The sequence below is a fragment of the Mauremys reevesii genome, linkage group 4, assembly GCF_016161935.1.
Source record: "Mauremys reevesii isolate NIE-2019 linkage group 4, ASM1616193v1, whole genome shotgun sequence".
In the NCBI taxonomy this organism is placed as follows: domain Eukaryota; kingdom Metazoa; phylum Chordata; order Testudines; family Geoemydidae; genus Mauremys; species Mauremys reevesii.
Window position 1 is genome coordinate 57,761,474 of NC_052626.1, and position 23,795 is coordinate 57,785,268.

Below are 23,795 nucleotides of genomic sequence, written 5' to 3' on the forward strand. Positions count from 1 at the left end.
GCTTGTGTGTAACACAAAATAACATAACTTTAAAACAACAGTTAGTCAAATCTTGAAGTCATTACTCACAGGCTAGGTCAGCCCTCCATGTGGTTGATCTTTGTGGAGTGGCTGGGAAATGCATTGTTGTTGGGAAGTAGCAGAGTGAGGGAATCCTCATGGAGAAGTGCCATGAATTGGTTAGGAATAAAACCAATGAGGCTGTAAAGAAACACAATAGGATTCTCCAAAATTACTCTAAAAAGCTATAGAATTTACTAGAGAATGATCTTAGTTATATAGGGTTTTTTTTAATAAACCATCCTACAGAATCACGTCAGGAATATAGTTTTCTATTAAATTCTACAGGATGTTTAAAAAGAAACCTACAGAAAGATTTATAGCTCTCTTAACTTCTGTGGCACTTTTCTTTAAGGATCTAGCTGCTTTCCCTGGCATTATCTCTTGCTGATTCCAAATTCCAGTTGGAGGTTAATATAGCTTGGAGCTGTGTTAACTCGCACCAGGCCCCCTCTCTAGTTATTAGCTATTTTATTGTTGAGGCTACAGTTATGTCACCTAATGGAAGTTGTGTCTTGATTTCTATTTTAACTCCTATTTTCTACCTCCCTCTAACTTCTGATTGGAGTAACCAATTTCTTTGCAATGTGGAATGCTAAAATAGGGCACGAAAAGAAGAATTTTCTCCGAGAATTTTGACAGGTTAGTTGATTTGCATATTAGCATTTATGCTGCTAGGTGGTTTTGTTACCATTATTTAATTATTGTCAGGGTGCTGAGCTTCTGTATATGCATTTTAAAATGTTATAGCTAAAAATAAACAAAGATGGTGGTAATCTATTTAATCTAAGGTCTGGTCTACACTATGGGGGGGGGGGGTCGAACTAAGGTACGCGACTTCAGCTATGCGAATAGCGTAGCTGAAGTCGAACTACCTTAGTTCGACTGACTTACCCGTCCAGACGCGGCGGGGTTGAACTCCGCAGCTCCAAGGTTGACTCCGCCACCGCCGTTCACGGTGGTGGAGTTCCGGAGTCGACCGGAGCACGTGGGGAGTTCGATCTATCGCGTCTTGATTAGACGCGATAGTTCGAACTCCGAGAAGTCGAACTCACTGCGTCGACCCGCGTGGTAAGTATGGATCTACCCTAAATGTATTTGTTTTATATGTTCCTCAGTGTGTGCAGCTTTAGATTCGGATGATTTTCAAATAGGTCCCCACCAGACATGCCAAACCCACAACAATCACAGAAATTGGGCTTGTTTTTGGCTTAACTGGCTTGTGAGTTACTTGTTGGCTAGTTTTTGGCTTGTTGCTTCTTTTTTTGATCAGCTCCTGGCAAACACGGGCAAGGGGTGTGTGTCATAAATATAAAAGAAAGGGTAACAATCTTTATGTATGCAGTAACATAAAATCCCTCTTGGCCAGAGGTAAAGAATCACCTTACCTGTAAGGGGTTAATCAGTTCAATTAACCTAGTTGGCACCTGACCAGAAGGACCAATGGGGAAAGAAGATACTTTCAAATCTGAGGGCAGGGGGAGGTTTTGTTTGTGCTCTCTTTGTTGGTTCCCTCTCGGGACAAAGAGAGAGACCAAGCAGGTAAACCAGCTCCTATAAAGATTCCTGAAATAATACATCTAAAATTACAGAAATTGTAAGTAAAGGCAAGGAAATGCATTAGAGTATCTTTTGTTTTAGCTTGTGAATTTTCCCTATTCTAAGAGGGAGGTTTATTCCTGTTTTTGTAACTTTGAAGTTGAGCTTGGAGGGGAATCCTCTGTGTTTTAAATCTTTTTATTGCCCTGTAAAATTACCTTCCATCCTGATTTTACAGAGGTGCTTCTTTTACCTTTTTCTTTATAATAAAGTTCTTCTAAGAACCTGATTGATTTTTAGCATCCTAAATATATAAGGTCTGGTCTGTACTTTTATTAAAGGCAATTTGTTGGTATATTATTCTCAAGCCTCCCCAGGAAAGTGGATGAAGGGGCTTGGGAGGATATTTTAGGGAAATAGGAACTCCAAGTGGTCCTTTTTCCTGAATCTTTGTCTAAATCATTTGATGGTGGCAGTAATACTGTCCAAGGACAAGGAAAGGATTTGTGCCTTGGGGAAGTTTTTAACCTAAGCTGGTAGAAATAAGCTTAGGAGGGCTTTCATGTGGGTCCCCACATCTGTACCCCAGAGTTCAGAGTGGGGAGGGAACCCTGACAGGAGGCAAGCAGGGGCAAGGAGCAAGCAAGTGCAAGGGGGAGAGAGAGTCAGGGGTGCACAGCGGGCCCACCACAGTCCCAGACTGCACGCTGGGGGGATCTAGTCACATAGTGCTGGGATTCTTAGGGATTGACTTGTTTTGAAATGGGATTAGCTTGATTTTTTGGCTTATTGTGAAAGTCTGGGTGCTTATTTACTGCATGAAAGTTGGCAACTGTGGTCCCCACTATAGTCCTATTGGCAAGTTGTCACATTATGTTGGGTCTGGATTTTTACCCACTTGTGTGTTACAGGGAGACTCATGGGACGGCATAGCACACAGATCCATGCACTCAGGGAGAGAGAGGAGGAAGCCAGATTGGAAAGTGCCCCCTCTCCACTACTCAGCTTGGTTCAGTTTCACTCCTTTTTTCCGCTCCAAATGGTATCTAGGCTCCTGGAGTTCCTGGAATTGAGCTTTTTCCCTAATGTCCACTTCCATTTTAGAAGGCTACCATACCTTCCCTTCACCCCCATGGTGGAGACAGTGGGTGCCACATTAGGTTTCTAGGTATCTCTGCTGCAAACACTGCGAACTGACCGCTAAGCACTGGTCCTGAGTCAAGACCACACGTATGGCTACAAAGTCACTGGCCATGCCCATCTCAATCTATGGTTGGGGTTACCTGGGTTAAGTGGACACTTCCAGGAGTGTTAACATCATAGTACACTAGACTGACATTGTAACTGTGTCATAGAATTATTTTTGAAATTCAGATTGTGGGGTGTTTTTTATAATAAAAAATCTTCACGTTTTTGGCCATTCAGAGAAGTATTATTGGAGAACTTTGTAAAATATATTCTAGATATATGTACAGTTTTGACTACGCCGTTGTAGATGTTATAATACATCTTACTGATACTGTGCGTTGTAAATGTAAATGTTTTTCAGAGCTATGCTCTGATTCTGTCTCAGATATGTCATTAAATGTATTTATCGTCAAATGGATTGGATGACAGATGCATTCCTTGGAAACATCCCAAAAATGATCCTCCAGAGGCTATCTCACTAAGCACTTTAAAATGACCTCACTGCACGTTAAGCACTGGGGGCTGTTGTCTGGCTTGTTGGAAAAGGTGTGTGCCCCTTTAAGGGCTAGAGAGCCAGGGAGTGACTTTTTACTGTAGACCAGGTCAGTGTGGGGACACTGATCCCTCCCTCCCAAGATGACTGAAAGAGAAGGGGGACTATATAGGTCATGCCAGAGCGGGGAAAGCCCTCTTTTTACCTGTGGACCAGGCATGAAATACCAGGTTTTGTCAGGATCTGCCATGGGCACCATGCTAGTCACTCCTTTCTTGGGGAGCTGGAAAGGAATTTTTCCCTTGCCATCAGATTAGCCAGGGCAAAATGTTTTGTTTTTTGTTGCCTTCTCCAGAGTGGATTTTTTTGGGGGGGTGGGGGGGGGAGGGGGACGACTGCCAGATTGGCCAAGGCAAAGTGGGTTTTTTGCCTTCCCCACAGAGGGTGAGTGGGGGGCTTAGTTGGGGTGAATATGAAATGGGAGTTAGGCTATGACATCACAACTCCTTATGTCAACATGGGGCAGATGTCCAGTGCAGGTACTCTGTAGGGAAGGAATACAGTGATCAGATAAAATCGATTGGTCAAGGATTTAAAGGAGGTATTCTTTAAAGGCTCAGAAATGGAGGGTTTGGGTTGTCTATGACTGGTGTCACAGGGAGCCCCCCAACTTAATCCTCATTCAAGAGGGGGAATGGTGAAGTCCCAGCATGATGGGTAAGGGGGAGGACTGATGGAAGCACTCTGGATATATATTGAAATGATTTATGGAATTGCATTGTACACTTTTATCTGCTAGGTACTCCCGGACATTGAAGAATAAAATTGAGGCCTAATTAAACTATCTCAAGTGTCTCCTCTCCTTTTTCCAGGATGGCCAGACACAAGTAAAGGTAATACCACCACAGTGGCCCATTTGCTTGCACATGTTCATGTAAATTGCATAGTTATTTGTGCATCTAATTTGCTCACACATTTCCCATAACTGACAATGCATGAATTCAATGAGCAAAGGACCAGTTAATAGATTCATAGAGGTTTTGGGCCAGAGGGGGCCATTAGATCATCTCCTTTGACCTGTGGGTCACAGGCCATTAAATTTTGTCTAGTTATCTCTGGATTATCACATTATACATCCAGCTGGTTGTGCGTGTGCCATTTCAGTAATTCTACCTGCAGTTTAAAGACCTTATTCAAAGCCAAAGGCACTCTTTTTATTGACTTAATGGATTTTGGATCAAGCCCTTTGTGCCATTCACAAGACCTAATCACATCATAACTACTTTCTGCCCTGGTCCAGGGAGACATGGCAACATTTCTATACCTTTCTGTGGCTAATTTCTAAAGTGACAATGTTTTACCTGGTGACTGGTGGCCAGACATTTGATTTGCCTTAACAAATTAGCTGAGTTTTCTCTCAGGTGGTGGATTTGCTTTGCGCATATAGCATGCATATTATCTGATGTGAAATTCAAGATGGGGTCCTTGTAATTGGTAGACAGACGCTCCACACAGCGAACTAGGAAAGTGCCTTCCTCTGATCTCAGCCTGACTAGTTGGAGGTATGCTAGTGGAAGTGATTCTCTGTGCATGATAACAAGCAGACTGAGAAAAGGGAGAGAGGGGAAAAATGCCATCCTTGAGGTTCAATTGTCTCAGTGGCCTTTTAAGCCCATGGACTAAATTTAACCAGCATATGGCACAGCTCCATTAACTAACATGGCATAGCACCTGCTTGCAACATGGCTGAGTCTGACACAATATTTTCAACAATTAAAAAAGACTGACCTACAAGAGTTATGATTTTAACAGTCAGAGTGGTATTCACGAAGCTGTAGAGTGCATAGCAGGAGTCAGTTTTGTCGTGGCCCTGAACAATAGTTAATTTTGCCTCACAGACAACTTCCTCCTACATGCTATCTGCTGCACACACTGTAGCTTTTACTCCTTCCATTGATTATAGTGCCCTTCCAGCATCTCCTATTCTTGCCACTCAGTATTCCAGCATTGGCACTGTCTTCTTCAATTAAATTGATTTTAATTTTTCTAATTTTACCAAGTGAGTGTAGCCTTTGCCACTAGCGCTTACTGTGCAACTAAAACTGTATATCTTGCATATCTACCTGAGACAGATAGCATTAAAAAACTACTGCTGCTCTCAATGATGTTAACTCTATCATTCTGAGGAGCAACATGATCAAAATTAACAAACAGTAAAACAAAACCATACAGGTAAAAAACCCAGTAAATTAATTGTATCCTGGAGCTTGATGGACTTGGACTCTGTTGGACCACCAGGGAAGCAGATGCTAGAGAAAGGGGCCCCCAGCTGAAAGTGTCCTGCCAGTGGTTCTGGAGAATTCAGCCCTGGGAGGTGACAGCAAGAGCTTCCTCAGCTCCCCTCACTGCTACTGTGTGGCTTATGAGAAATAGGGTCTCCCAGAAAACTTATTCCAGACAACAAAATCTGCATCTGCTGTGTCTGCAGGCCTTCAGCTCCTGCAAGATGAACTCTCAGTGACTTCTCCTTGTTTGATTGTGCCTTGGCTGACACAGTAAATGAAGAGAATCACAAAAATGTCACTGGAATTTAAGGAGACAATCCCCCCCAAAACACTTTTATAACTTGTATCCTCCTTGGCCCTGAGTTTAGATGGTATTATTTTTCAGCTCCCCAGCTCCTGCTCCTGTCCAGTTCACTTGCATAAAGCCCAGTTATTCAGACCTGAGATAGAAAAAATGAATTTTCACCATTGAACAGGTGTAGAAATCTGTTGTAGACTAAAAGTTTTATCAATGTATCTTGTTGCAAAAAACTTCTATACTTATAAAAAATGATATTGCCACATTATGAATTAGAATTATCACATGAGCTCAAAGGCAGTCAGGACAGAGACAGTTATGACTTTATATAGACTGAACACTCATTAGATGGAGCTTTGGAGTTGCAGTAAACTGAAAGAATTATAAGAACTTTTTTTTCCCACAGGAATTAGACTACAAAGATTTTTATGGGTTTCTCTTTTACTGTGTTATGACATTTCTTCCTCTCTGACTAAGCTACTTGGCTAAAAATGTTTAGAATAACTTAGTGATAAGACCTCTAGGAACATGTTTGTGTGATTTAAATATTATGTTGAGTTTTCTTCTATAAATTTGAAAACGCAAGGAGTCAATAGGATAATTAAAGAACATACGGAAATATCAATAATAAAGTTAAGAGGAGGGTTTCATAGGCAATACAATTGATCCATCAAGCTCAGCTAAAAACACACTTTAAAACATATAAACCCCATACTATGCTTTTTACTTCTTAGATACCAGTTCAAAGCCCTTGTTTTCAAAATTTGTTGTATGTCATGGCTGTTTGGTGGCTGACATAAAATTAGCTGGTGACCTCAGTCTGGTTTCCGTTGGACCACTCAGAAAGCCATCAGCATAACTGACACTAATTGGCAGTGTTGTTGGCAGTCTCAGCAGAGGCCAAGGACTGAACAAGAAAGGAATCTGAGCTAATCCCGTACTCTAGAGGTGGTTCCCCCATTTAAGAGTTGAGGCACACTGGCAAGGAGTGTGGTGGAAGCTGGCTCTGCCTGTGCTTAGCCTTGTGTGTGGGTAACTAAAGGACTTCAGCTTCTAGGGTTGTCAGTTAGCTATCTTTTATGGGCCCTGCATCCCCTTTAAAAAGTCCCCCCATGACCCGCCCCCCAAATTAAAAAAGAATACAGGCCAGATCCTCAGTGTAAATTAGTGTTGTTCTAATGACTTCAGCAGAGTTATGGCTATTTACATGAACTGAAGCTCTGGCCCCACATTTCTAAGATGTTGTCTGTTATGATTGTCTTTTATAGGCCAATTTCTCCAGAGAAACTACTGAATGGGTAGTTTGCGGATGCTCTTAAGAAAATATTCTATATCATCCATCAGTGGAGAACTCCACTTCTGTGTTACTAAAGTAACATTTAATTGAGACACATGAAGAAATTGCTTCCTCTGCCCTTAGAAATACACAATACTCTAGAAGCCAGTAGTAACCTTCTTAAAACTATAACTTGTAATATTTGAGGCTAATAGTACAGAATACTACGTGTGTGAATTTTTGACATCAGAACCTTGACTTTTACACAGTTGTGTCCTCTGCTTACACTAGGGCTGAATTAATTGGCCCTTTAGTTTCATAAAACATTCTTTTAAACATGGAGGGGAGGGGGAAGAGGTTTCCTAGCAAACTAACTTTTCTTTTGAGTGCCATTTTCTGCCTGCATAATTTTCACCAAATAAGCAACATGGCCCAGATTTTTAAAGGTATTGAGGTAGTGCTGCGATCAGTGTGGCAAAGCCTAATGCATTTAAGAGCCTAATTCTCATGTTCAAAAGTGATTTGCGCACTTTTGCAATGCTGAGAACACCAATACCTATATACCTTTTAAAAATCTGGACTTTCATCTCCAACCTGGCTTTGAAAATGCTCAGATGGTTTCAGGATATCTTTTAAAAAAAACACCCTTGTTTAAATTCCTAAATTACAATTGGGATTTTTCCAACCTCTCTTTTCACTATAAGTATTGCACAAATTTGATTATACAGGCACATCTCAGCAGAAAAATTATTTTTGTTGTTCCTTATTATATTAGAGATTTTGTTCCTACTCCAGTCAGATTTCTATGACTCACTCTCTCTCTGTAAAAGCAGCAAAGAGTCCTGTGGCACCTTATAGACTAACAGACGTATTGGAGCATGAGCTTTCGTGGGTGAATACCCACTTCGTCGGATGCATGTACTCTCTGGTATCACTAAGTTAATTGGAAGTAGGTCCCCAGGAATAGAAAGCACTACTCTATTTTCTGTATAAGAACATCTTTTTATACTGTTCACAATAATTCTGTCTCAATGCCAGTGTTTGGAAACATGAGCAGCATATCTGGTTTTTAAGGCCCTCTCCCTGCTTTCTTTATTTTATGGCTAGAAATCTAATAAAACTTCAGACAATAATGTAGTAGCTCAGAATGGAAACATTATAGGAAAAACAAGCAGCCTTTCCCTCTTTCTAGCTCCATAAAGAGAGCAACTGACCTCTGCCTAGTGATGATGATCCACAGATTTCCTCCTTGACTCTCCAAATTGAGGTCCTGAGGAATAGAAGCTCTGCCCTGTGCTAAAAGTTTAGTCTGAAGACGGCCAACACTGAGATTTTATTTTTTTAACAGAAAAAATGTTAATGTCTTGTGCTCAGGATTGTAACTTGTCTGTGTCAGTCTAAACCAGTTCAGCCTCAGCTGTATGTCTGTATTTTGGTCTGCCTTGCTAAAGATGCCTCAACTCACTGCACAAAGCTCTTCTGTGTCTAGGTTGAGTAACAGCTATACGATAATCCCAGACATACCTTTCCTAACCACATGACACTTTGCCATTCCAAGCATTGAAAGGCTGTATATTTCTCTTTCCTGTTATTACAAATTCCATGCAAAACTAAACTTCAGAAGTTCAATGAGGTATTCTCCAGAGATTTGAACTTGCAAGGGCAAATATTTCTGGGCTTGATTATAAGAGACTAGATTTCTGGCTGCCTCCCTTCACTCAGGAGGGCCTTGTGGGACTTGTGGAGACCTGCACTCAAATGGAGCAGGGGGGAGGGGAAACCTGTGGATGAATATAGGAGGTGGTGACCTGAGGTGGCCTCTGTAAATCAATAGAAATAATAATAAAAAAAGCTTTGGGCTGAACAAATGGTGTGAGAGCATGAGCAAGATGAAGGATAGGGAGGGCAGCGGTTGAGAGGGATCAAGTGGGATGTAGGATAGTGATAGTGGGCAGCAACAGGGAGTGAGGAGAAAGGACAGCCCAGGAATGGTGTGGGAAGGAGCCATGGCTGAATACAAGAAAAAATCCAAACAGACTGGATGACAGTAGGGAAGGGATGCAGAGTGAGAGAGAGAATTTTTCCCAAATGACTCCCTCACCAAGACTAACAGCAGGAAAAGAGTGGGATCTGGAGCCCAGTATTGTGATGCCTGTCAGGAGGGAAAGGAGGAATACCTTCACAAGGGACACTATCATAGGACCTAACCACATCAGCCACACCATCTGGGGCTCATTCACCTGCACATCTACTAATGTGATATATGCCATCATGTGCCAGCAATGTCCCTCTGCCATGTACATTGGCCAAACCGGACAGTCTCTACACAAAAGAATAAATGGACACAAATCTGACATCAGGAATCATAACATTCAAAAACCAGTAGGAGAGCATTTCAATCTCTCTGGTCATTCAATAACAGACTGGGAGTGGCTGGGTCATTACAAAACCTAAACTTAATTTCCCCAATACTAATTTCTCCCTACTGTTACTCACACCTTCTTGTCAACTGTCTGTAATGAGCCACTGTCTTTCCACTTCAAAAGTTATTTTTCCCCTCTTGGTATCCTGCTGTTAATTGATTTATCTCATTAGCCTGACCTAACGCTTGGTAAAGCAACCCCCATCCTTTCATGTATTTATACCTGCTCCTGTATTTTTTACTTCATACATCTTATGAAGTGGGTTCTAGACCACACAAGCTTATGCCCAAATAAATTTGTTAGTCTCTAAGGTGCCACAAGGACTCCTCATTTTTTTTGCTGATACAAACTAACATGGCTACCACTGAAACCTAGCACCACTTTAGTGTGTGAGGACAGTAAAAGAGGTCCCTGATCCCAAAGGAAGATTAGAATATCCCCCCCACCCTTTAAAAGAGAGCTCAGCTGCCAAAGATAGTTTGCAGATTTGTGCCAAGAGGTAAGTTTTTAGTTCAGTATAAATTCTGCCCATGTCTCTTATAGTACAAACACTGCTGATACCACTATTGTAATTGCCCATACACTATGCTCAATGCAGTACCACATATTTTGTATAAAATATAAACTGACACACTGCCAAACACAACTCTGAGGGGGGCTAGAAATATGGATCCATTTGAAACCACCTCTTAAGTGACATGTGGCACGTGTTTGTCTCAGAAGAGGGCTTAGCTACATAAAATTGCAGGTAATGATCCCATCTTCGTTGAAATTCTTCCCCTATTTACATTCATCCTTTTCATTTTGCCTGAAGGTCAAATGTGGTCTGTGTTTTATTTTATTCCATACGTTCAATACACATAAGCGGTACCCTTTATTCCAAACAAATCTCCTATTATTTCACCCTGCTGGTTTAAGAAATGTTGCTTTGTGAAATTCAGATTCAATATTGCAAGGGGGAGGGGGGAAATCCCAGCTAGTAACTGCAGTTCCACAGTTATTAATGTATTTTCATTTAGTTCATTCACTCTACATCATTCAGACCCTACACCTCATTAGGCCTTTGATTGGGGCTGGTTTGATAATGTTAGTACTACTTCCAGTGTATATAGCCCTATTTCACAGCAGTGTACACAGTAACAAATATTTGGGTTGACTGTTATTGCCACATAGCTTGTTGCACTGTGTCACATTCATGCTGAACTTCTGTTTTTAAGAGGAATTATCTTGCCAACTGATAAACTTTGAAGAACATCATTTTTGTGTGTATAAAATGGATTAGGGTTGCTGCAGTGAGCAAACTGCTCTTGGTATTTCGAAAACATTCCTGGCTAAAATAAAACATCCATGCTTTGTAATCTTACAGTTCAATATTTAATATTGTGTGGCTAATAATAATAGGTCCACTTCTCTTCCTGAACAATACACTCCTAAGTTCCACTCAGTTAACTTCCTTGGGGTTCTGTCAGTGGATGTGAGAATAGAAGAATTTGATCTGTTGGGCCTCTTTTTGCACACTTTGGAGAAATCCAGCACTGACATTCTGCACAATCCCTTTCATGTCAGCTGTAATTGTACAAAGTGTCAATCGGCGTTGAGTTTATTTGACCTAATCATTTTCAAGGAAATTTGAGGAGCGCTGTGAAGTATAATTTCTCCAATGGCACCCACGAGGGGAGTTATTAGGCAGATTCCAATTTTCTGTGTTGTAATGTGGAAAGTGGTGTGGGACTATTAGTGACCAGGGGCTTGTCCACACAGTACATTAATCTACACCCAGGCGGGTGTAAATTTTAGTCTGCCACACGCTAACTAGCCCATGGGGAGCCTCTTGCCATGCACTAAAAGTTCCCTACTGCTCATTAGGGACTACGTTTGGAACAGGACTACATTAATGCACACCGGGGAACTTTTAGTGCACACCAGCAGGATCCACTGGGCTAGTTAGTGCACAAGACACTGGAGCAGACTAAAATTTACACCCTCTGGTGGGGAATAATGCACCATGTAGACAAGCCCCAGGCATGTTATGCTCTATCTCATCCAAAAGACAGTACTGTTTCTTTATACATAGGCTTGGCAAAATGCCATATTTATTTTATCATTTCAATGGATAGTATCAATGTTTATCTGCAAGCATTTTTAAATTTTAATCAATTTACGTTTTGTCAGTTGTGGATTATTATTGGAGGGGGCCAGACAATATTTATTCCATGGCAGCACACATTAAGATTTAAAAAATTTAAAGCTTTATAACTGTTAAAACACAAATTGTTAACATCACATGGCAAAATATACAAAGAAAATCTCCTTAAATCAGCCTCTGTGTCTGTCATGGAGGTCGTGGAAGTCAGGGATTCCGTGACTTTCTGCAACCTCCAGGACTTCTGCGGTGGCCAGTGAGGTGACCCCAGGGCCATCAAAGCCGTTAGCCCCAGAGCTAGCTGCTCAGGCGGCCCCAGGGCCAGCCACACCGGCAGCTGCTGGACTGGCTTCGCAGCCAGCTGCTTGGGTGGCGCTGCACCGGCCACTGCTGGTGCTCCCCTGGGGCAACTGGCCCCGGGGACCGACCGAACAGCAGTGGAAGTGGCTGGCCCTGAGGACTGTCTGAGCAGCAGTCTTGGGGGTGGCAGGTGCAGCTGCAGCTTGGCAGCCCCCAGCAATGGTCCTAGGGGTGGCCGGAGCAGCCGCTGCTCAGCACCCCCTGGCAGCTTGCGCCACTGGCCCCAGGCCCTGCCTGAGCAGCGGACCCCCCAGGCTCTTCAGCATCGGCTTCTCCAGGCCCCCCCCCCCGCAGCACTCCCCCCGCCATCAGCAGCGTCTCTCTCTGGGGGCCTCCAGTGCAGTGCCTCCGCCCCCAGCTAAGATTTAATCAGGAGTATTTATATTACAAGTCATGAACAGGTCACAGTCCATGAATTTTTGTTATTGCCCATGACCTGTCCATGACTTTTATTAAAAATACCCATGACTAAATCGTAGCCTTACTAATAAGTTCTCCAGGAGTATTTTTCTTACTTTGCCTATATATAAATTTTGATTTTGATTTTCATTGGTCTGTATGTACGTGAAATTGACATTTATGGATAAAAATTGAATACTTCCAAACCTATTTATATACTGTGTGATTTTTGCAGATGTTATCATATAAGAACATCTCACTGTGACAAGAAATCTGCAAATGGCAACTGTCCTGTGGGTATGTGACTGTGTGGTCATCAGATAATCTGCATACAAATTAGTGTGTCTCTCTCCTGGGGACTGTGTCACACTCTGTAATTTTATATTTGAATTTTATAAAGGTACAAATTCTCCTCTAAAAGCGGTTGTATATCAGTTTTACTTGGAAAAATATCCCAGTTCACTTGGGAAAGGTTGTTGAGTGCAAATGTTTCTTGTCAACAGTAAACAGCACACAGCCCTTTCTTTTGAGATGGATACAAGTTTTGGAAATTATACTTTTTTCTACTTGATGTGGATTTTTGCAGCCCATATTAAAATGAACTAAAATGCATCTAGACCAAAACTGCACTATTTGTTTAATGTACTTGGTCCCACTTATGTTCCCTCTACAATTGATTTTCTCCCAGTTCCTCTTACCCCATGTATAGTGGAGTGCCCATGTTAATGGTTAACATAGTTTCTTGGCTTGGTAATGGATGAAAGTGCTGGAACAATAATAGATACCACAAGCTGTATCTGAGCATATGTATAGTAAAACTGTGCAATCAAATCTGCTGGCTGCATACAGATAAGGGGCCGGAATCTCCTTTCACTGCTTTTAAACTGATAACTTCTGTTGAATTCAATAGAGTTCCTCCTGATATACACTAATAAAAGCAAAAGGAGAATTAGCTCCAAACTCCCGTGAAATTCTGCCACCAGATGATTGGTGAAGGAATAATTTCTAGTAACCTGAGGAGAAATAGAAGGTACAGGCACAAACGCTGGGCTATATTTATCTGCTTCTGTACCCACTGGAAGATAGCTAATGTAACGCCAATATTTAAAAAGGGCTCTAGAGGCTGATCCCGGTAATTACAGGCTGTTAAGTCTAACGTCAGTACTGGGCAAATTAGTTGAAACAATAGTAAAGATTAAAATGGTCAGACACATAGAAGAACATAAATTGTTGGGCAAAAGTCAACATGGTTTCTGTAAAGGGAAATCATGTCTTACTAATCTGTTAGAGTTCTTTGAAGGGGTCAACAAACATGTGGACAAGGGGGATCCAATGGACATAGTATACTTCAATTTCCAGAAAGCCTTTGACAAGATCCCTCACCAAAGGCTCTTATGTAAATTAAGTTGTCGTGGGATAAAAGGGAAGGTCCTTTCATGGATTGAGAACTGGTTAAAAGACAGGGAACAAAGGGTAGGAATAAATGGTAAATTCTCAGAATGGGGAGGGGTAACTAGTGGTGTTCCCCAAGGGTCAGTCCTAGGACTAATCCTATTCAACTTATTCATAAATGATCTGGAGAAAGGGGTAAACAGTGAGGTGGCAAAGTTTGCAGATGATACTAAACTGCTCAAGATAGTTAAGACCAAAGCAGACTGTGAAGAACTTCAAAAAGATCTCAGAAAACTAAGTGATTGGGCAACAAAATGGCAAATGAAATTTAATGTGGATAAATGTAAAGTAATGCACATTGGAAAAAATAACCCCAACTATACATACAATATGATGGGGGCTAATTTAGCTACAACGAATCAAGAAAAAGATCTTGGAGTCATCGTGGATAGTTCTCTGAAGACGTCCACGCAGTGTGCAGAGGCAGTTAAAAAAGCGAACAGGATGTTATGAATCATTAAAAAGGGGATGGAGAATATATTATTGCCCTTATATAAATCCATGGTACGCCCACATCTTGAATACTGTGTACAGATGTGGTCTCCTCATCTCAAAAAAGATATACTGGCACTAGAAAAGGGTCAGAGAAGGGCAACTAAAATGATTAAGGGTTTGGAACGGGTCCCATATGAGGAGAGACTTAAGAGGCTAGGACTTTTCAGCTTGGAAAAGAGGAGACTAAGGGGGGGTATGATAGCGGTATATAAAATCATGAGTGATGTGGAGAAAGTAGATAAGGAAAAGTTATTTATTTAGTCCCATAATACAAGAACTAGGGGTCACCAAATGAAATTAATGGGCAGCAGGTTTAAAACAAATAAAAGGAAGTTCTTCTTCACACAGTGCACAGTCAACTTGTGGAACTCCTTGCCTGAGGAGGTTGTGAAGGCTAGGACTATAACAGCGTTTAAAAGAGAACTGGATAAATTCATGGAGGTTAAGTCCATTAATGGCTATTAGCCAGGATAGGTAAGGAATGTGTCCCTAGCCTCTTTTTGTCAGAGGGTGGAGATGGATGGCACAAGAGAGATCACTTGATCATTACCTGTTAGGTTCACTCCCTTTGGGGCACCTGGCATTGGCCACTGTCAGTAGACAGGATACTGGGCTAGATGGACCTTTGGTCTGACCCAGTACGGCTGTTCTTATGTTATCCTTTAGGCACCATCCTGTGTATTAGAAGGAGCGCTAAGGGGATGCACAGCATCCAGAGCCTACAACAGGCATTTTGGCTTAAATAACCAAATTATCTTCTGTGATCTTCCAGGTAGCACACGTTAGCCCACCTGCTGTATTATTATTGAAGAGTTTACAACATACGTCTCTCTCTCTCCACCTGGCCAACATTGCAGGACCTAGAAAGTAGAAGGGGTAAGAGCAGATCCAGCACCCTGCCTGGGTGCTGGATCTGCCCTTACCCCTTCTACTTTCTAGGTCCTGCAAAGCAGAGACTATGTTCCCCATTAGGATTCTGGTCAGACTCTGTGCAACAATACAAAGGAGGTGGGAGTGGAAGTTCCTTACACATCTGTGCAGGCTCTGGACAGAATCTGGCCCTCTGTTAAAGTTGAATATAGAACAGGGATCGGCAACCTTTGGCATGTGGCTCGCCAGGGTAAGCACCCTGGCGGGCTGGGCCGGTTTGTTTACCTGCCGCTTCCACAGATTTGGCCGATCACAGCTCCCACTGGCTGCGGTTCGCCGCTCCAGGCCAATGAGGGCTGCTGGAAGCAGTGGCCAGCACATCCCTCATCCCGCGCCGCTTCCTGCAGCACCCATTGGCTTGGAGCGGTGAACCGCAGTCAGTGGGAGTCGCGATTGGCTGAACTTGCAGACCCTGGAGGTAAACAAATTGGCCTGGCCCACCAGGGTGCTTACCCTGGTGAGCTGCGTGTCAGAGGTTGCCGTTCCCTGATATAGAATATAGCTGAATATAGAACCTGGTTAGGAGAGGGGCAGTGAGTGAATAGCTCCGCTGTGCACAGGGTTTTGCCTCCTTTGTTAATGGGGAAAAAATAACATTTGTTTTACTGCAGGTGCAGTTATAGTGACTCAGCCCACATGTTTTTTTTCCGTTTTACCAAGAACTTTATCAGTTCCTCAGCTATACGGTATTTGTGATTGGATTGCGTGTGAAACATGAGTTTGACGTGCTACGGTAACTGCAAACTTGTTAACAGGAAACTGTGTTCCAAACAACAGCATTTGAACCTCTCTAGGTAGAAAATATATAGCCTGTTGACCAAAGAAGCCTGTTGCTTCTTGAAAAGAGCAGAAGCAACTCCCATGACTGCAGCAGAGTCACATATTCTTATGCAAGTGCACACATTTCCATTTTCAGTGTAATTCTTCCCTGATTTTCAACTATCTCTTTGAGTCAGAGATCTTGGATTTGATTTCTTTAAAAGCTGGGCACCCAAAATGTATGTGCAATTGTACACCTAATCTATGTGACTATATAGTTTGGACACACAACAATAGTCATTGTGTGTACAAAATAAACAAGCAATTGCACACACCCAACTTTTTAAGAAGATTGTTTCCTGGAGCCTATTTTCCCTGCAGGGTTACCAAAATGTTAGTTCTTCATCTAGGAAAATATACATATAAACACCTGGTACCTGAAAGTGCTTTGAAGGATGAACAAAATTGTTTTTCTTTACTGTGTGTCTTAAAAGCAAGGTGTATGAGACTTAGGCATCTAACTCCCTTAGGCCCTTTTGATACTCCCAGCCAAATTCAATAAAGAATGCTTTAATAGAAAAGTTAATTAGGAAAAATATTCTTGACATTTGTCTCTTTGCTGGACTACCAAACATGCCAGGAGAAGAGCAATCTGCAATGCTCATTGGGTGGTAAAATCATGAAGGTCAGTAGAAAAATAATTATGAGTAGAGGAAGAAGGTACTGGGTTAAGCAAGGATGGGGTAACATAAGTTACTTGCCTGTTAAGTTCGGCTTTAAAGCTTTTTTGCATTTTGATTACTCTCAGTTCAGTCCAGCAAGAATTCCTGTCTAACCAGGTCATTGTACAGAACATAGTGACTGTTATGGTTCAGACACCAGAGGGTTTTTTTTTAATGTGTAGTAAACCAAAAGTCCTTATATGCATGCTGAACAGCACTGCATGGCACATATTCTTTAATATTTTCCTTACTGTATAATTGCCTGGCACCTAGCACAACAGGACTCCAGTCTTCATTGAGGCCTCTAGGCACTAGTGTAATATATGTAATAAACATTTAAGTGCGGAGTGGGCAACGATGCCTATAGTTAAGGTACTTAACATTCTCCATAATATGATAATTCTGTTCTCCAATTAAGAAATTTTTCAGGAAGAGAGAAACTGACTAGAAGAGAACAGAATAACTGACTACACAGGAAGTGCTGTCACATGCAGAAAAGGCAACAATCTGAAAAATAGAATTTTTTTGTGTGCGCTAACTTCTATCAGAATCTTTTAATTATAGTGGGTACAAAATGTTCAGGAACAAAATGTGATCATCAAATTGATGGTTTCCCTTTAACATCAGTCTCTACAAGAGTTGGCCCTGAACTTGGTCCTGAATGTCCCTGAACTTTGTGGGGAAAGGGATGGGGCAGACAGCAAGAACTAAAACTGAATCCACATCCAAATTTTGTAAGTGGCCCCTATTTTTATATTGAGCTAAGCCATATCTCAATGACTCCAGACTTTGGGGTGTTGGAAATCTAGAGATGGATTCAGATTTTGTTGCTTGAGCCAATTTTCCATCACTCTGAGGGCCTGATCAATTACATCACTCTGATAGTATAAAGAGGCTCAGAACCAGAGTGACTGTTCACCTCCCTTGTCTCCTGGTACGCTTACCGAAGCTTCTTTATTTTCCGCACTGCTGTGTGTCTCTGGTGTAGCCTGTCTCCCCCATGCCCTGCGCAATTTTGGCAGAGATGTTAGTCTTTCCTCTGCTGGGTTGGAGCTCTGCCTGCACAGACTCTTCTCCCCACACAGCAATAAGATCACCACCTCCTGTGTGCTCCATCCTGGAGTGCGTCTGCAGCCTGGAGCACCCATGGCTAGCTATGCTGACGAGCTATCCATGCCGATCAAACAGGAAATGAAAATTCAAAAATTCCCAGGGCTTTAACAGGTGGGCGGCTATTTCCTGGCTGAAGTGCAGTGGAGTTGAAAGTGCTTTCCAGAGTGGTCACAGCAGAGTACTGTGGGACACCTCCTGGAGGCCAATTCCTTCGAATTACACAGCCCAGTGTCTACACTATCCCCATGTCAACGCGTGGTTGTTGACTGAAGTGCTACGCATCTCATGGAGGGGGAGTACAGAAATTGACTTTACAAGCCTTTTAGGTCGGTGGAAGGGACTCGGTAGACATGTACATTATTAACTCGACCTAACATGGCATATGTTGAGCTAACTTTGTAGTGTAGACAATGCCATACTATTTGAGTACTAGCTGCACTCACATCCTCCTCTGCCTTTGTCTCTGCCAGCAGATCAGACTCATGGCCAGATCCTCAGCTGATGTAACCTGGCATAGATCCATCAATTTGGTGCAGTCCCTCATTGCTTTACATGAGATAGTAAATTGGTTGCAGCAAACTGGAGTGATGTTTTTGATTACCCTGATTTCATTGTTGTTGAAAAGAGGTAGTCATCCAAAATCATGGCTTCTAAAGAGCTAAGGATATTTTTCCAAGAAAAATACCATACACCATATTTTATTCAAGGGTGGAGGTTGTTAAATATCTGCCAGATATTATTATAATCTGATTATAATCAGAATAGATTTTATATATTGCAGTTCATTATATGTGGCCGTATGGAAGTTAAATTGGTTTCTGAAAAGTGCTGTGGATTGTTGCAGATCAAATAGCATTCATTACAGAACTTGATATGGAGATGACAAAGCCCATTAAAAGAGTGATGGCATTGACTACATGCCATATCCACCACAAGTCCACAACATTTTTCCAAATTACAATTCCAGGCATACTTTGGTTTCTGAGCAAGAATAACTGCTACAGGAAACTATCAGCTAGTGATGACTAAAAAAAGAATGAAATGGGATATATTTCCCCATTTTGAGTAACTCATGCTAGCATGCATTAAAATATTGAGTATCACTATAAAAAAACCCTGTTAATTTGATCCAAGAGTTTTCAAGGCAAAACACAAAGGACAGTATTAGAGACTGGCTTTCTAGTCTCAAAGTATCTAAAATATAGTGGCCTAAGGACACTGCTGCCCAACAACTTGTACTGACTATTCTGTGTCTCAGAATGGCCAGGGCCTTTAGGGCCCTCTCATTACTTCATGTTTTTTTATGTTTGTTCTGATACTGGTTTCTACAGTTGGGATTTCAGTATGATGGGATACCTGCAGGTGGGTGATAGAGAAAACAAAAATGGAGCAGTTTGAGGCAAATAGTTTAGTTCTTTCTTTCTTGCAAATTAATGGAATGGAAATCTGTTGAAAAGATGCACCTACAAAGATTAATACCCTTAAAGCTAAAAGCACAGCTGTGCCAACACACTGTTGAGAATCAGTGGGCTGGGAATTAAAAGACAATGCTAAATGAACCAGGTGTGTGCATGACTGATATAAAGGGGAAGAGGGAGAGAGAGAGAGCATATTTGAAAGTTCCTTGCTGATTTAGCCTGGGTAACCTCGAGTGCAATAGTGTGGGGTCTGCTTATCTTGGAAAATGTGTGTTACAGCTCCCATTAAAGTCAATAGAAATTGACAGGCCAACTCCAGGGGTGATATCATTGGGATACAGTAAAATGTTTAGAAATGTCTGGATTTTATTCCTGAAATTCTGACCATTTAAATATAACCTCATCTTCACCCTGGGTCTACTGTTACTGTTTCATTTAAGAGGCTGCTACAAGCTGTGAAGCTGTTTGCACATCAATAATGTCAGAATAGTAATTCTCTACTAGTGAAAGCACAGTTTAAAGTTCAAGTCATTTGTTCATCTAAGTGGGTCTCTCAGGTTGTGGTTGTGGAGCAGATCACAGAGAATTTAGAAGTTATGGAACCTAGGTTACACTTTGTCTAAGGGAAACTAGATTTGGATCTAAGTTTTACCAATGGCCCATATCTAACTGGGAACCAGGAGTCTTGTATTGTAGTCCTGGCTCTGACACTATTGTTAACTGCAGTGGTAGAATTTATAATGGGCTAAACTAAAATCCTAGAGCTTGCAATTTCTGAACTTTAGGGGTGTTGCAAATCTAGACTGGAATCTAGTTCTGAATTTTGCAACTTTAACCCATCTCTGTTATTTATATAACATCCTAAATGTAAGAAAAATGTGCTAAAGAATTAACTGAATCCCTGAAAACTTAATGGGATATCACACATGCAGTATTATGACTTCTCTGTAGGACCACACAGGGAATAAGCAGAGCTGTTGGAATACAAACAGATATATAAACACATACAAATAATTGTGATAAAGAGTTTACATGGTTAAAAATGCTCCCAGCAAATAACTGTGTTCATTATTATATTACTGTTATTTATTATTTCTATTGCAATCATTCCAAAAGGCATGACCGGTTGTGGGGCCCCATTGTGCTAGGAGCTGTACAAACACACAGTGGGAGGAAGTCCCTGCACCAAAGAGCTTACAGCCTTCATTAAGACTTAATTCTCCATCCCATTTCTGAGACAAACTGGCAGCGAGCACTGCAACTGCTAATGTAAACACAGTAGTTCTTTATGAATAACTTCATTGAACTTCTAGTCAGTACTTCTAAATGTGAAGCATGACATTTAAGACTTAAGTAAGAAAGAAAGGAAATGATAAACGGCAGTTTTTAACTAGGGTACCCATCAAGCTTCAGGGGACGATAGAGATAAGCATGAGGGGTTAGGGTTGAAGGTGATAGGTGCTAAAAGCAAGGTGATAGAAAGTGGGTGATTGGGAATGGAGTAAAGATGGCAGAGGGCATGAAGTACGGGGGAAGGTTATAAGTAACCATATACTCTGAAACCTCAAACCTGTGGCAGCCTGGTACAGCAGACAGGAAGTTTTGTGTCAGCATCAGTTACATTTTTTAAAAATACATCATTTATTGGGTTAAATTTTGAAAATGTCATCAATACAATAGCCCCGTAGTTGTTATGGAGGTAAATGTAACACATCCATAGTTAAGGTTGTGTTGAGACTTCTACTTAATGCAGGAAATCCCTCTGTTTCAAAGTTATGGGCCCCAATCCTGTAAATGGATCTATTCAGTGGGATTCTGTGTGGGCACAGAAGTCAGGCATATGGAACTGACTGAGGAATTGGAGATGTAGTTTTCAAAATTAGCATAACTGCTCTTCTGAAGCCAACTGAATTTTGTGGGAGGTTTTCTGGATGAAGTACTTCCTTTAGTTTCCAGAAGAAATATTTTTAAATCATCATTTTTTGAAAAGCAATGATTTCAGTTGTGTCAGATGGTCTTTTGAATTTATAAAGACACTACCAACCTTAAGTTTTTTTCCTCCACCTCTGTATGGCCCAGAAAAAAATATTTAAAAATAGTTTCTGGATCACTATTTTGTGCATAGATCCTGTAACAAATTCAGTAACCACTGGTTTTGAGAATACCCTGGGCCTGGGCTATGAGTGAAAGATAATCACGAGAGAGACAATTGCAGCTATGAGGTAATAAGCAAAGGCTAGGAATTGAAGGTGAAGGTTAGATTGTTGGCTTAGTGTAGGAGAGAGAATTTTCTCATACCCACATCACATACCTTTCTCTATTACCCACCATGCTTAACTTTATCCCTCTCTTAGACCACACTTTCACACTGTCCCTTTACTTTTACTCTTCCCGCCTTCAAACTGCACCCCATCCTTAGCACTTCCTTCAGTCCCCATTTTTACCTTTCACCCTCATCCTGCAGCCACATCCTCCAGACTCACAGCTTCCCCAGACACCAGTATTTCTCTCACACAAAATAGTGTAAATCAGTAGCAATTCTATTGAAGTCAATGGAGCTGATGTAAAACTGATGTGAGAGGAGAGTTTGATCCCCGTGTTTCACATTTTCACAGTATCTGTAATTAATGAATAGCTTCATTCAACTTCCTTGCTCTAAAGCATGTGACTGTGATCCACTAGGTCATAGAAATGGAGTGTTCTTTTAGTTTGTTTTGGAAGCTTGACATTTTTTTTTCTGGCAGGAAGATATTTTCTGCTCCCTCATTAGCTTAATAACAAAAAAAAGCAGCAACATGTATTTAGCGAGTGTTTAACAAAACATTTTACTCCCAACTGTCAAACATACAAACAAGATGGCTTGTGTCAAATTTTACTTTATAAAAATAACTTAATTGAAGTAATATAGTCCAACTCTGTCACAGAGTTTGGGAGAATGAAAAAAACAGTGAGGATAGAAAGTTAAACATTTATATTCATAACAAGAAAGCAAATAAATGAGCCAGCTATTTGGCATTTTTACTGGAGTTCTCTTACCTGCGTATTCAAACATATATTAAAAGGGATATGAAAAAGCAGCATGGAAGAAGTTTTGCTGAAGTTGTACTTATGTTAAATATTGAAATAATGGTCTAATTTTCCTTACATTTACACAGGAATATACTGCCGTACTATATCAAATTCAGTGGAATTATTCTAAACCTACCCCAGTGAAAATGAGATCAGACTAATACTCTATATCTTCTCATGATGAAATATTACATTTTGCTCATACACCTAAAGTCTATCTTCTACTATTCCTTTATGCTGAATCATAATTGCGTACTAACCTAGGCACTTGTTCAACGAAAAGCTTTATTAAGGATGCTTAAATTTTTCTGTCATTGATGTCACAGGTCAAATCTCAGACCTTATTGTATAGCCACGATAAATTACTTTCCAAATGACATGACCCTTTGCCTTTAAAAAATCTTGGAATAGGCCAACTGTTCATGCATTCAGAATGTGAAAATTATATTCAAGAGGAGTCAACCACAAAATAAAAAAATGTTACTCATTGATAAGAATAAATTTTAATACACTTCTGTCTGAAATCAGGGATGGAAATCATATGGATTTCAGCCAAACTTGGGAGGAGAACCTTGCGTATTTGAATAACTCCCTGAATCAGCTACAAGCAGCAGAGCTCACTTTTAAAGTGGGTAAATGCGAGAGATTCCCTGTATCTTGGGAATAGAGTACACGGGAGATCTGTTAGGCCAGACACTGCAAATCTGGAGGCTGGTCTGGCCTCTAGTGAGCCACCACTGGCCCCGTCTCAGGTGCACTAAGTGCTGAATTCACACACTTGAATATTTAATCCAATATTTGGGTTCCAGAAACAGACTTTACAACACTTTATATCTTTACAAACTCAGACTAGGATTTGAAGTTGGTTGTATACATGGACACTTCCAGTTACAGTCTGGGGCAGTGCCTAGTCAGGCAACATGCAAGAAAAGCACCTTATAATATGTAGTGACTGATGCTGCTAGATGAAAGGAGTATCTGGCCATAGTGTACGCCTTACATAACCTCCCATCGTATGTATATGATGGATTGTTTGTTGTTTGATAACAGATTGCAATTCCATGGCATGTTTACAGTGCATGAGTGCTGGAAACACAACGTTTCTGCTCTTGCAATTTGATATAACAAAACTGTTTATTATAGGGAGTGTCCAGTACTTGAAGAGTGTGTGTCATGGCAAGTCATATAGTTTCTCACACCAGTTTAGATAGTAGCCTGTTCTGGTCATCTCAGTGCTGGCTCAATATAGTAGACATACATTTTAAAAAGTGGTTAGCAGGGTGCAGTAGGGTGGCCAACTTGGGAATTGCAATTAGGGGCTAATGGGTTTTTTACTGGGCACCCAGGCCTTATTCTCCCACCACAGGATTGAC

At 41.2% G+C, this 23,795-nt stretch overlaps 1 long non-coding RNA gene across 1 annotated transcript in view; it reads left to right on the top strand.

The window, feature by feature from the left end:
* The window catches only part of LOC120404725, a 161,684-nt gene that overhangs the window by 105,026 nt on the left and 32,863 nt on the right, over window positions 1-23,795 (top strand). Inside the window, exon 6 of the long non-coding RNA XR_005598135.1 lies at window positions 4,080-4,173. This is a non-coding gene — a long non-coding RNA (uncharacterized LOC120404725). The remainder of the gene's footprint in view (window positions 1-4,079; window positions 4,174-23,795) is intronic.